The 14,614-nt window shown below is 40.0% G+C and overlaps 1 protein-coding gene across 5 annotated transcripts in view; it reads left to right on the top strand.

Moving 5' to 3' along the window:
* The window catches only part of erfl1 (Ets2 repressor factor like 1), a 98,560-nt gene that overhangs the window by 43,472 nt on the left and 40,474 nt on the right, over window positions 1–14,614 (top strand). Inside the window, exon 1 of one of the 5 annotated variants that reach the window (XM_044208791.1) lies at window positions 11,528–11,899. The exons of the other annotated variants lie outside the window; for them this stretch is intronic. The gene's annotated coding sequence lies outside the window, so the exon portion shown is untranslated. Of the gene's footprint in view, window positions 1–11,527; window positions 11,900–14,614 lie in introns of those variants that run through there. 5 annotated transcript variants of the gene reach the window in all.

Below are 14,614 nucleotides of genomic sequence, written 5' to 3'. Positions count from 1 at the left end.
CAAGGTCACATAGCCTCTTTCACCACACACAGTACATATGGATAAGATCCTTGAGCAGATTGCTGTTTAAATATTTTGCATCATCAAGCACCTCAACATTTGCAGGTTTATTATGGTGTTTTCCCAAGATTGCTACCAGCTAATTTCTTTGAATTTAAGTTGATGTTTTTTATATTTTACCAAGGAAACCAAATTTCTCAGTTATTGCCTTGGCAGCATTAATTAAATACTGCACTGATGCTCACTGTGAATATTGTTAAAAGTGTAAAACTGCTTCTCATACTCTCCCTTGCTTGTTGTTCCTCTTCTCACATATAAGGTGTCCATAAAGCCACCTCAGATACTGTCAGCATGACCTTTTCATTGATTTCAAGTTCATGTCCCACAAGGTCAAAAACATCACTTGTAAAACTGAGATGGCTCCAGCTGTTTTTCAGCTGTTTTTATAGATCAAAATCCAATGTGCAGCATGAAACGATACTACTCTAAATGTGCGGGGTAATGAGGAATCTGTGTCTGTGTTAGCCATGCAGTTACAGATGAAAAATGTCACTGCTGCTGTTGTTAAATAGTACATATTTGGTTAACAGCTTTGATACAATAAAATAAATAATCAGAACAAATGTTTTGCAAAGTACTGAGAGTGCTAAATCTAAAATGAGAGCCTTATCAATATCTGAACTGATCATGTGGTTTCACTACTAAGATATGAGTAAAGTAAATATATGCATCATTTTTCACTAAACAGGTGCAAGACTGTCTTTGTGAATAGGCTGACAAATGTGACTGAACACAAAGATAAGCTTGCATGACATGAGCTAGTATACATGTGAATTTTAACACTTCCAGTAAAACTTTAGGAAATAGATGTATTGTAGTTTTGAGTCATACTCATTTAGTCAGTAAAACACAGTCTACCTGTGTTTTGTCAAATGCCAGTGTCAATGCCATTCAGATTTAAGTGACAGTTTTTTGACATCATTCATGAATTATTGCATTTCTTAAAAACTTATCTCTAATCTACAATTCGTCTGATGCTTAGCCTGTTAAAATATTTCCCTTCTTTTAGATGACTAAATGTAGAGAAACATCCTTTTTTTCAATTTATGTCTTAAATGCTTGCTTTTGCAAACAAGCAAGTCAAAAAATTACATTAAATGCCAAAAGTAAAGGACCCTTCCTGGCATACACCCAAATTGATTGGAGTATCTCATGGTGTCACAGACTGTGTTGGTTAATATAGATCTACATTTTCAAATAACATAGTTCAACACTGAATTTCAGTGTTATTCTCCTTTAAGTAATTCAAATGTAGCAGAGCAGCCCTGCTTAAGACCTCGTAAATCTAAATATCTCCCTTCATCATGGAGAGAATCTTCCTTTTGTGGACTGGGGAACGTTTGGATTTCCTGGGGTCAGAGAACCTGGATTCACATCTATCTGTAACACCAGCACCCAACATGGGGAGATGACCCTGCCTGAGACTTCTTAAGTCTGAATTCCTCATTGGAGCTGGCAGGAAGTTGTTTAGTTCCCACTGCAGTCTTGATATGTTTTTTTTTTTCTACATGGCCATGCCAATACCCCAGCAGTTTTCAGTTCCTCCTGAAAGAACTTTTTTCTATTGACACCGATAATGTGTTAATCAATAGGGTAGTTTTGAGCTTATTCTAAACCACATTTTATCTACACCCTCTGTATGAATCAAGGCTCTGTGAGGGTCCACTGCAAGGGAGCATCCCTCCATTGATTAGGTATTAGCTTCACCACCTACAACGCCCAGCCACTTGTTTGCAAACGGTACTCTATTTCGGAGGTATTCAAACGATCACTAAGCATGGAAGCCAATATTTATAGAGGCTTTAACAGGATCATTATAGTCAGTGGGGATAGTTCCACCGAGGGATGACGCACTCATAAAGAGCCCAGCGGAGTATGTCCCCATCCACTGAGCATTTGACAGTACAGTCAATGGCTCCAATCATTCCTCATCTGCTTTATGGCCACACAGACTTTTATCGCTATTATAGGGTTAAAATAAAAGCATTAATGGATGCGAAGGGCAGGGGCTCTATTCAGCAGGGCGCTGCATTTAATCAAGGGTCACTCTAAAGTCACTGTAAAGTCCATAATCCACTTGGTGACAGTTAGTGTCACCCCAGGGTTTTGCTTGTATACACACCAAAGACTGTATATAAAGATGGACAACATGTCAGCTTCCTAAAAGTGAAGCCAAAACATCTCGATCGCCCCCTGGTGGCTGGCTGCAGTATGTGTCATAAACCCCGCCCCCTCCATGTTAGCGGATTAGCCAAACTAAAAAATCTAAGTACATGTCAAATACATCTTTCCCAAAGATGGTTTGTGTCATTTTATGTGGGTCTTATTACGCTGATGTATGTTCAAGTGTTTGTTTTTCACATTATCTGTAGTACCACGTTTTCAGCCAAACCTCCTGTAAAACGTCATTCCATTTACATGCACTCTTGTTATTGCACTAAAATACCCAGATTACAGTGTTTTTCTGATAATTTTGGTCTTAATTAGTTATTTGATGCTATAAAAAGAGGGTTTCACATCATGATTGACAGCTGAGCTCTGCTCGTGATTGAGTTGGCCGGGTATATGGACAGGACCTCAATACCGCAGCTCCAACTCCAATCACTACTGCGCAGACTCTGGCTCCAAATGATGTCAAAAGTGCAACATGGCTGCGCCCGTATTCGGGATATTTTGGCTTCATTACAGTCTATGGGGAGGAAGTGGAGACGCGTCATCCATCTTTATATACAGTCTATGATACACACACTGTTGCTTCAAGGGAGGTGATGAGTGAAATTAATTAATTTTATTTACTGACATGTGAAGAAAACAAAAAATCCTGCACACTCTCGACCACTTGTGCTCAATTTATTAAAAACGTTTTGGTCCTAAGATCTTCACCGCGAACAAAAAACTTAGTTTTGTCCAAATTTTTGACCTGATGCACTTGTCAATAAGAGGTTTGTAGTAATATTTGCTGAAACATGCAATACTGTAACTGTTAAATAATAATACACTTTCAGATACACATCTTTTCTTATGCAGAACCCGGATCTTTTCTTTAAGCTGAATGTTTTTCACATTATCTGTAGTACCACGTTTTCAGCCAAACCTCCTGTAAAACATCATTCCATTTACATGCACTCTTGTTATTGCACTAAAATACCCAGAATACAGTATGATGACATGCGAGTTAGCTAAAAGCTAAAATGTAGCTTCTCCTTTCTGTATTTGCCTATACACCTGTATTTCCACAAGTTTCCACAAATTCAAGCTTTTTGAGCTTGTGTCCACTCATTTCTCTCTCCTTCCTTGTCCAAATCCTCATTATTCTCTTGCACTCCCCACGGTGCCTCCTTCAGCCCTCTTGAGCTTCTGTTTGAATTGTGTCTCTAGCTAAAACTACCTATTTGTGTTCCCCACTTTCTTTCGGCTACCTTCCCATCTTCCGCTACACCCAAAGCCGCTTTCCTTTTAGACAACATGCCTCCTGTTTTGGAGTCACTGACCCCCCTCGGCTCTCTCCTCTCCCTACCCCGTCTCCCACTTAACCCCATATTTCACAGCTGAACTATGGCTAATTTCCCCCCAGTCCTCCGAACAGCGCTCTCTCTACTGCTGGAGCACGCTTAATTACCCACAATTAAAGCCAAACGCTAACGAGAAAATTGCTCTGTTATGAAATTACTTCAAAAGGACTAGAGTAAGTAGAATGGATTGGAGGAAAAGTTATATGGTATAGCCTCGGGTGGTAGGGAAGAGCCTCTGTGCTGTGTTTTCCCCTCAAGCTGTCTCAGTGGAAGGCAGTAAGCAAAGACTCCACTGGCAACACCCAAAGTTGTAGACTACAATATTCAACAGCTAAACTCAAGTGTTGGTACTGAGAAAGCATTCACTTTAGTAATGGAAGAGTGGATGCTTGAAAGCTTTGTTGTGACTTTGGTTGCCAGTTGGGTCTGTTTAATCACAGCAGTTCAAAATATGCATATAGCTTAACTGGCATTTCATGTTTTTCACTTAAAGAAATATATGTTGCATTATGTCTCATGACTACAGAGAAATAATGGCGGTCACTGTAGCTGGTGTGACCAATGGATTTTGAAAAGATTGCCTGCACTTGATATGAAATTATGGCTAAGCTGATGCTTTTTATGTTTCGTGTATGGAAAGTGGCGACCCGTAATCACTGTACATGCCATGGTCACACCGGCCGTAGATGTATTTATGACAAAACACATACAATACTGCACCCAAGATGAGTTTCGGTTTCCAAGTGACCATAAACAAAGTGTTTGGAAGACCATGTTTTTTCAACACAACAAATTTAATACAAACTTATACATTTGCTGCACAATCCAAAATATTAAAGGGTCAATTCACCCAAATGTAAAAAACAACAAAAAAGGCAAAGCGATGCAAATAGTTTTGTTTTCATTTGCCTGGGTTTTGAGATATCTGTCATCCAAAAGCTGTGGCGATAATTCAGTGTGCACCAAAGTGGAGGACCGACCGACCAACATTGCCATACATAGAGCAACGCCACTAGCATGGCTAAAAATATCAACAGGAACACCTCTTTTCAGAAACAAATAATATATAATAATAATAATGATAATAATCCACAGACCTCACTGTGAACAGTTTTCATGGGGGCTATTTCTTTAGTATGAAATAGTTTGAATGAAAGCTGGTCACATGTTCACAGTGACGTCTGTGGATTATTTTTAGTATTTTTGAAAAGACACATTGATGTTGAATTTTATAACTGCTGTGAGAACCACAATTCAATTCCATTCACCTCCATTGTATTGTGGCGAAAGCAGAAGTCTCAGATCTCAGAGACAGATATCTCAAACTGTGGCCACCAAAACCATATGCATGACTTGCTACCACTAGAGGTAAGTGAGAATATATATATGAGAATATATATATATATATATATATATATATATATATATATATATATATATATATATATATATACTCTGTTTGTTTTTAATTTGTGTGAACTGACTTTTCAAGTCATGTTTTTAGGTTGCTACATATGAAAACACATGATTAGAGATAAGATGGCAGGAGAAAAATTTCTTATTGGTGCCAACAAACCTGTCTACGTTTAATAAGGTTACACTACGATTATGACCACATTCTTGTAACATAATAGCATTATCTCATGAAACCTTGCTGAAACAGTCTTACAGTAGCTGAGCTGAATTGAGACACCCAGATGTTAGATTGTATCCGGCACAATATACCTGACCACAAACCCCATTCCTGAGCCAAGCCTTCCAAACAACCCCCACCCCCACCCACCCAACCCAAAGTGCAACATGGCTGCGCCCGTATTCGGGATATTTTGGCTTCATTACAGTCTATGGGGAGGAAGTGGAGACGCGTCATCCATCTTTATATACAGTCTATGATACACACACTGTTGCTTCAAGGGAGGTGATGAGTGAAATTAATTAATTTTATTTACTGACATGTGAAGAAAACAAAAATCCTGCACACTCTCGACCACTTGTGCTCAATTTATTAAAAACGTTTTGGTCCTAAGATCTTCACCGCGAACAAAAACTTAGTTTTGTCCAAATTTTTGACCTGATGCACTTGTCAATAAGAGGTTTGTAGTAATATTTGCTGAAACATGCAATACTGTAACTGTTAAATAATAATACACTTTCAGATACACATCTTTTCTTATGCAGAACCCGGATCTTTTCTTTAAGCTGAATGTTTTTCACATTATCTGTAGTACCACGTTTTCAGCCAAACCTCCTGTAAAACATCATTCCATTTACATGCACTCTTGTTATTGCACTAAAATACCCAGAATACAGTATGATGACATGCGAGTTAGCTAAAAGCTAAAATGTAGCTTCTCCTTTCTGTATTTGCCTATACACCTGTATTTCCACAAGTTTCCACAAATTCAAGCTTTTTGAGCTTGTGTCCACTCATTTCTCTCTCCTTCCTTGTCCAAATCCTCATTATTCTCTTGCACTCCCCACGGTGCCTCCTTCAGCCCTCTTGAGCTTCTGTTTGAATTGTGTCTCTAGCTAAAACTACCTATTTGTGTTCCCCACTTTCTTTCGGCTACCTTCCCATCTTCCGCTACACCCAAAGCCGCTTTCCTTTTAGACAACATGCCTCCTGTTTTGGAGTCACTGACCCCCCTCGGCTCTCTCCTCTCCCTACCCCGTCTCCCACTTAACCCCATATTTCACAGCTGAACTATGGCTAATTTCCCCCCAGTCCTCCGAACAGCGCTCTCTCTACTGCTGGAGCACGCTTAATTACCCACAATTAAAGCCAAACGCTAACGAGAAAATTGCTCTGTTATGAAATTACTTCAAAAGGACTAGAGTAAGTAGAATGGATTGGAGGAAAAGTTATATGGTATAGCCTCGGGTGGTAGGGAAGAGCCTCTGTGCTGTGTTTTCCCCTCAAGCTGTCTCAGTGGAAGGCAGTAAGCAAAGACTCCACTGGCAACACCCAAAGTTGTAGACTACAATATTCAACAGCTAAACTCAAGTGTTGGTACTGAGAAAGCATTCACTTTAGTAATGGAAGAGTGGATGCTTGAAAGCTTTGTTGTGACTTTGGTTGCCAGTTGGGTCTGTTTAATCACAGCAGTTCAAAATATGCATATAGCTTAACTGGCATTTCATGTTTTTCACTTAAAGAAATATATGTTGCATTATGTCTCATGACTACAGAGAAATAATGGCGGTCACTGTAGCTGGTGTGACCAATGGATTTTGAAAAAGATTGCCTGCACTTGATATGAAATTATGGCTAAGCTGATGCTTTTATGTTTCGTGTATGGAAAGTGGCGACCCGTAATCACTGTACATGCCATGGTCACACCGGCCGTAGATGTATTTATGACAAAACACATACAATACTGCACCCAAGATGAGTTTCGGTTTCCAAGTGACCATAAACAAAGTGTTTGGAAGACCATGTTTTTTCAACACAACAAATTTAATACAAACTTATACATTTGCTGCACAATCCAAAATATTAAAGGGTCAATTCACCCAAATGTAAAAAACAACAAAAAAGGCAAAGCGATGCAAATAGTTTTGTTCATTTGCCTGGGTTTTGAGATATCTGTCATCCAAAAGCTGTGGCGATAATTCAGTGTGCACCAAAGTGGAGGACCGACCGACTAACATTGCCATACATAGAGCAACGCCACTAGCATGGCTAAAAATATCAACAGGAACACCTCTTTTCAGAAACAAATAATATATAATAATAATAATGATAATAATCCACAGACCTCACTGTGAACAGTTTTCATGGGGGCTATTTCTTTAGTATGAAATAGTTTGAATGAAAGCTGGTCACATGTTCACAGTGACGTCTGTGGATTATTTTTAGTATTTTTGAAAAGACACATTGATGTTGAATTTTATAACTGCTGTGAGAACCACAATTCAATTCCATTCACCTCCATTGTATTGTGGCGAAAGCAGAAGTCTCAGATCTCAGAGACAGATATCTCAAACTGTGGCCACCAAAACCATATGCATGACTTGCTACCACTAGAGGTAAGTGAGAATATATATATGAGAATATATATATATATATATCTGTTTGTTTTTTAATTTGTGTGAACTGACTTTTCAAGTCATGTTTTTAGGTTGCTACATATGAAAACACATGATTAGAGATAAGATGGCAGGAGAAAAATTTCTTATTGGTGCCAACAAACCTGTCTACGTTTAATAAGGTTACACTACGATTATGACCACATTCTTGTAACATAATAGCATTATCTCATGAAACCTTGCTGAAACAGTCTTACAGTAGCTGAGCTGAATTGAGACACCCAGATGTTAGATTGTATCCGGCACAATATACCTGACCACAAACCCCATTCCCTGAGCCAAGCCTTCCAAACAACCCCCACCCCCCACCCACCCAACCCAATCCAATCTACAGCCGGCAAAATGAAACAAATAAACACTAATTTGGATTATTTACGTCCAGTTTACACCACATGACGCGAGGTATGAGAGTGAGAAAAAAGAGCTATATGGTGGGTGGATAATTGTAACAGTGGTAGTAATAAGTGCAGGGGCTACAGTGATAACAATTAGATTTGATTTCATTTGAGAATGCCTCCACAGCTGCTCCCCACTCACCCCCTTAACCCCCTTCTTCCCCATTTTCCCTTTTTCCCTTCCCCCTTCCTCTCCCTCCTCTCGCTCCTCTCCCCCTAGATTAAAGTGGGTGTGTTAATTCCGTGGTGTAGCGATCGAACAGCTCTGGCAACAATGGGAAATGGGCTATTGATCAGAACAGCTCAGATTAAGACTAGGCAGTGGAGCTCTTTCTTGCTCTCTTTCCCCTCCTTTTCTCTCCATTTCCCACCTTCTTCTGCCTGTCTTCCTGTCTGTCCTGCTTGTGTCACCCCCCCCCCCCCCACACACACACACACACACACACTACCATGCTCCTCTCTCTTGTCTTTTACACCCACAAAGAAGAAGAAAGAGTGTTTGTATGTATAAGAGAGTCTAACAGTCTATGAGGATTTCCTTGTCTTTCCTCCCTGTCCCTCCTCTCTCTCACTGCTTCCCTTTCCTAATTTCTGTGCCAACAAGAACCTCATCTAACCTCCTCTATTTTCTTTAAACATATTTTAGCTTTATCAAATCTAAAAGATGCAAAGAAACTGACAACAAGTATATAGTGGCCGCAAGCGGAAATATAATGCATAGAATGCGAGCCTTTTAACAGTTCACTCTGCTGCAATTTGACATGCATTCACATGAGATTTCATATCAATCAGTCACACCGAGGCCCTGTGTTGTGCCACAATTAAAATCCGCCCTATCAGAACAGCTCACATACCAAAATTAGCTGTCATGATCGGGCTGCGGGACAGAACACATTGGATTTGCATTGAATAGACATAAAACATACCAAATGTGAGGAGACAGCAAATCCATACAGTGAAAAGTGAGCTAAGAATCCCCTGCTCTACTTATATTAATTAACTCAGTCAATGTGGATGTGATAGGTCAGTTATTCATCCTCTTCCAGTGCCTCCCCACTCTGTCACATATACCTCCCAGGTGTCAGAGGCTCAGACGCTCCAGCTGCTGGGCAGGGATCAGCGGGTGGGGGGAAAAAACACCCCTCGGAGGACGTTAGAAAGAGCTGGTCTGAGATCAGTGGTTAGAGGTTACTGTCTTGTTTCAGTGTGTCCGCTTCTGCTTTTGCCCTTTTGGATTTTAGAGGTGACATGCACAAATGTAACAGACACTGCATACATATACAAATACTGACATGCACTGGCAGCATGCACACACACACACACACACACACACACACACCAGTGGTCACATCAATATTGCCATGACCCTCAGGGGACTCGCAGTATTGGCAGAGCTTTCATCTGCTGAGTGTGTCAGTGTCTGATACTCCCGACACACACACACACACAAGCTTGACATACAGTAACAAAACAAAAAAAAAAAAATCAGTCATACACACAAACAAATACACTCAGGGTGTAGCTTTGTACAGGTGTGAGCCTAAAAATCAGGCCAAGGAGTTGAGAAAATGTCAGCTGGAGGGGTTAACAAGCAGTGACAGAAGGCTGAGATCAGCAGTCAACACTAGAGGGCGATAAAGAGGTGCATGGGTTGTATCTGAGTGTGTGGTGATGTATGTCTGGCTGTGGCTGTGACCATGACCATGTTGCACTTTGCTCCATACATTCAACATTTTGGCACCCAATAGTATAGTAGGAGTAGTTCGTATACCAGTTTTTATAGTTTGAAATAGGACTGATTTAAACACACGAGGCATGTAAGGGACTGAAGGGTGAATTTGCCTTTTTTTTCAACTAGGGTTGCAACTAATGATTATTTTCATTACTGATTAATCTGCTGATTATTTTCTTGATTTATTGATCAAACATTTGGTCTATAAAATGTCAGAAAGTAGTGGAAAATGCCCAAGGTAACGTCTTCAAGTTACTTGTTTGGTCCAACAAACAGTCCCAAACCCAAAACCCATTCAGTTTAAAAAAGACATCAAACAGAAGATAAAAACCCAGCAAATCCTTACATTTGAGATGCTGGAACCAGTGAATATTTGGCATTTTTGCTTAAGAAGTGAAACGAAAAATAAAACCAAATTGTTGCTAATTGATTTTCTGACTAATTGATTAAATGACCAATCATTTCAGCTCTAATTTCAGTGAACCCATTATAAAATACTTCTTACTGCCATGTTACACCTGCTCAGCACTAAAACGAGAGATACCAAAAAATGATGCCTCCCAAAGCTACTTTTTACTTCCAACATCTGGTCACTGCTGATATGACCCCTTACCCTCCTCAGCAGTGGGAGCATGTCATGTTAGCATTACAAGAATTTGACCTTATTCCTACTGTCAGTCATTATAAATCAGAGTAACTTCAGCTAGACACCCAGCAGAGGAGACAGCATCCTGTTCTTCCTTCCAGCCTTGGTCCCCTTTTTCCCATCCTTCAATCCCTTCACCTCATCTTCCTCTCCTCTCCTCACCTCTCTCCCCTCCTCTCCTCTTTTGATTCCCTTGTCATCTGTCTCTGGCTCTCTGCACTCAAGTAAGTTCCATAGGTTTACCTAATTGATTATTAAGTTGCTGATTAGGGATCAATTAAATAATTAAAGTTTGTTAAGGGCAGAGTCAATTTACTGGCACGGGAGACAGGGCATGCTCTCCTCTACTCTGTTTGTGTGTGTATGTGTGTGTGTGCGCGCGCACAGGTGTGTGTCTGTGTGTGTGGTTTAATTTATGCAGACGGTTAATAGAAATGATGCTATTGAGTTGAAGATAATGTGTTTTCATCCTAATGTGGATTTTGCTGCAGGGGATGGCAGGGAAAATGTTGACAACAACAGCGAATTTCTTCTTAGTAGGCTACTAAAGCCAGACTGACAGGTAGGGCTCGACCTTTAGCGAGTGGTGTTTCGGGTTTCCTTTATATTCATGCAAGAAAAAGAAAATATTGTGGCTAGGTATCATTTTACTCCACGTAAAGATAGGAAATCACATTGATTCTTCTAGTTTCAGACTTGAATCCAGCTTTGGGTTTAGGTGGAGATTTTCTGTCATAGAAAACACTGTACGCACAATGAATCCCAGTTGCACTGGCACAGCAACTCCTTCAAGTGACCATTTTCATTGCTAGTTTGGGGAATTGCAGTGTGATTCAAGATGAACAACTTTTGGGGTCAACATGTTGATGGACACAGTGACTCCTTGGTGGCCAGAAAGTAAGACAGAGGGGATGGAGAGGCTCCTCATATGGCAGCAAAGAGAGCCCTGAAAGAGAAAACACACACACCATTACACTACACACACACACACACACACACACACACACACACACACACACACTCTCTCTCTCTCTCTCTCTCTCTCTCACACACACTCACACACTCACACACACACTCACAGACACGCACACACAAACCTCATATATGAGACACAGGAGCGGAAACGGGTCGAATCCTACTTCAAATTCTCTTTCCTCTCGGCTTGTCGACCGGGGAAAACAAACCGACCCGAGGCACAGCGAATGGGGATTTACTAATTAACTACTTACACACGCACACACACACGCACGCACACACAGGGAGAGAGAGAGACAGAAAGAGAGAGAGACGCACACCTCCTCCTCCCTCCCTCCCTCTGCTCTCCTCCCCGGCTTCAGGTTGATAGTAGTGCTGCCTCTCCGGTCGCTGGCTGGCTGCGCCGTCAGAGTGAATGCGTGTGGATAGACTGGTCGCACTTCAACCGGCAAGAGCTTTAACACCACTTCCTGAAAATAATAAACTGGAGGTATGTTGTCTTCGTTGTACATTTTAATACATATAATATTTTTATTTATTTTTTTTTTTTTTTGGGAGATTACAATTTTTTTTTTCTCGAGAAAAAAAAAGTTGTGGTTGTTGTGCACTAGTGAGTGTGTTTCAAATATGTCATGATATATTTGTGCTGGCGATATTATTGTTCATTATTTTAACGATATTGCTATTATTAGAATAATTGGTTTGCCTGTATCACTGTCAGTTTGAGGATTGCAAAAAGTTGAACCGTGCGTAATTTACGCAGGCTCTTTTTGCTACTATTTGGGTTCTTTTTTTTTTAGAAGCTTGGATTTTGGTTTTTAGCTCGCGTCTTCTTTTCGGAAACGTTGTGAAAGTTGAAATCGTGTGCAAGCACACACACACACACATACACACACACAACAGGAGAGGGAAATAAATATCCTGGTTTTTGGCGTGCGGGTGTGAAAGTCTCGGCTACACGGGAGCACTTTGATGCGTACAGCTGTCGGCGTTGGCCCGGATTAGCCTTTAAGTGTCTCTATTTGTTAAGACGTCCAGCCCTCACCTCCACACCGCCGTATCAATCAGTCAATTAAACAGCCACTCACACACGGCGAGCTGCACGAGACCTCAGCAGGTGCATCTCGCGATCTCGCTCTCTCTCTGGTCCATCTCTGTGTGTGTGTGTGTGATTGACCCCGTTTAATTTCCCTTTACAAATATGTTAGAAAGTGTGCGTGTAATGTTTGAGCTCGGGTGCATTTTTGTGTGTGTGTGTGTGTGTGTGTGTGTCATGCTGCTTGTGCTCTGTGCTCAGCTCTGGGATGCAATTGCACGTGCTAATATTTTGGTTTATCTTTATTTTTAATTCATTAGGCTAATTAATTAATCAAGTGTTTGTTTTAGTTTCTCGGCTTAAAGTTGGAGTCACTTTCAGAGTTCATCCACCTGCCTTGAAGAGCCTGAGTTTTCAAAGAATTTCCTAACCATGTATTATTATTACAGCATTTTTATTTTTCAGGTTTATATTCGCAGTTCTACACAAAGCCATATTTCCCTCACACCCCAAAAAATCAACCAAGCAGCATCAACTCGTGGACTATCTGTGACCATCCGTCAGTGTGTTCACCCTAGGAAAATGCCGAAGTTTCCTCTGTCAGGAGTGAAGCCGTGTGTTTTCAGACTCGCATGGGAGTTTGTTTCAGAAGTGGGCGCATCGATACAGTGCGGAGCCAAACTTGAACTTTTTTTTTTTTTGGAATAATCTTTATGTGGATTCGCTGGTTTCTCCTCAGATTTTTCTTTTCTTTTTAGGTGTTTATCCCCTTACAACTCTGATGCATATTTATGTGCGCCGTGGGTGTACTCCATCAATTATTTGTGCCAGTATATTTCCAGATAAACAGTGTTTGTAAATCAATACATGCATGTAACTATTGCAGATTAAGAGATCGATCAATGGATCCTCCGTAACCCCAACCAATGTTGTTTTTCTGCCTTCAATTATTCACATCTAACTTTACACAACAGCAGCCTGCCTCAACAAAGTTTTTAAGCGTGTGTGTGTAAGAGAGAGCGCGTGTGTCTCTGAAAGAAAAACTGAGGATTTACAAGTGAGGAAGCTTTCGGTTAATTAGTTTAATTTGCAGTTGACAACAAATTAATTTACCAAAACATATAATAGTGATGATGATAATGATAATAATAATAATAATAATAATAATAATAATAATAATAATAATAATAATAATAATATATCTCTGTTTTTAAATAAGTGCAGGGAATAAATAAAATAATACTGAACTTTAGTCTTTTTTTTCCTGATTTATAGCTGTTTCCTTTTGGCTTTTTGCAGCTTTACATTAATCAGACAACCTTTTCTTCAGCCTCTTGGCCTCAAACTGTTCATCCTGCCTGTGTTTTGTGAGAAGTGAAGTTTCAGGCCAAAGTGTTGAACCTCTCTTCTCCAGTCTCGTCTACGAGCTCAGCCCGTCTAATTGGATTATTTCCCTGGTTTTGTGCTTCTTCTCGCCGGCCTTCTCATCCGTCTTTGTGCTGTCAATACTTGGTGGAAATATTTCCGACATTAAATGGCATTTGGGGAAATTTCACCCCACGTCACTCACCCTCCCCTCCTTCATCCTTTACCTCTGCACGGCCGGCTTTGAACTCGTTAACCCGTCCAATTACATTTATTATAATATCAGCGCTTTAACGCTGCTGCCATTTACCACAGACTGTGCAGGCAGATATTATAAATATCTCTCCAGTCACTGGTATTTCTTCCCTGCTCCATTTATTTAGAGGGACAATAATAGGGCCTAATAATAAAAATATCTCACCTGATCTCATATAACAGGATAAAACATATTTTCGTTTCAAACTAATGGGCCTATTAAATTATTATTAGCCTATTATTATTATCATTATTATTATTTATTATATCGAACGAATAATCTGCACTCAAGAGTTTATTTCTTAAAACACCCTGGTTTGAACTTGAAACTCTACCTTTTCCACTTTATTTTCGATTATGTTATTAGATCATCATCATAATTATAATCGAGATCATAATCGTTTTATAATTTAATTGGCTCAGATTAATAGATTTAATTTAACCTATAAGAATCAAAAACGCTAAACTAATGTGCAGCTGTTCTATGCGTAATTCACTTGTACTTCACTCGCCGTCACTTCCACAGTAAGAAAATATAAATATTGCTGT

Source organism: Siniperca chuatsi, linkage group LG9 (genome assembly GCF_020085105.1).
Source record: "Siniperca chuatsi isolate FFG_IHB_CAS linkage group LG9, ASM2008510v1, whole genome shotgun sequence".
Classification (NCBI taxonomy): Eukaryota; Metazoa; Chordata; class Actinopteri; order Centrarchiformes; family Sinipercidae; genus Siniperca; species Siniperca chuatsi.
Note: the sequence above shows the minus strand (reverse complement) of the source record. Positions and strands in the feature narration are given on the sequence as shown.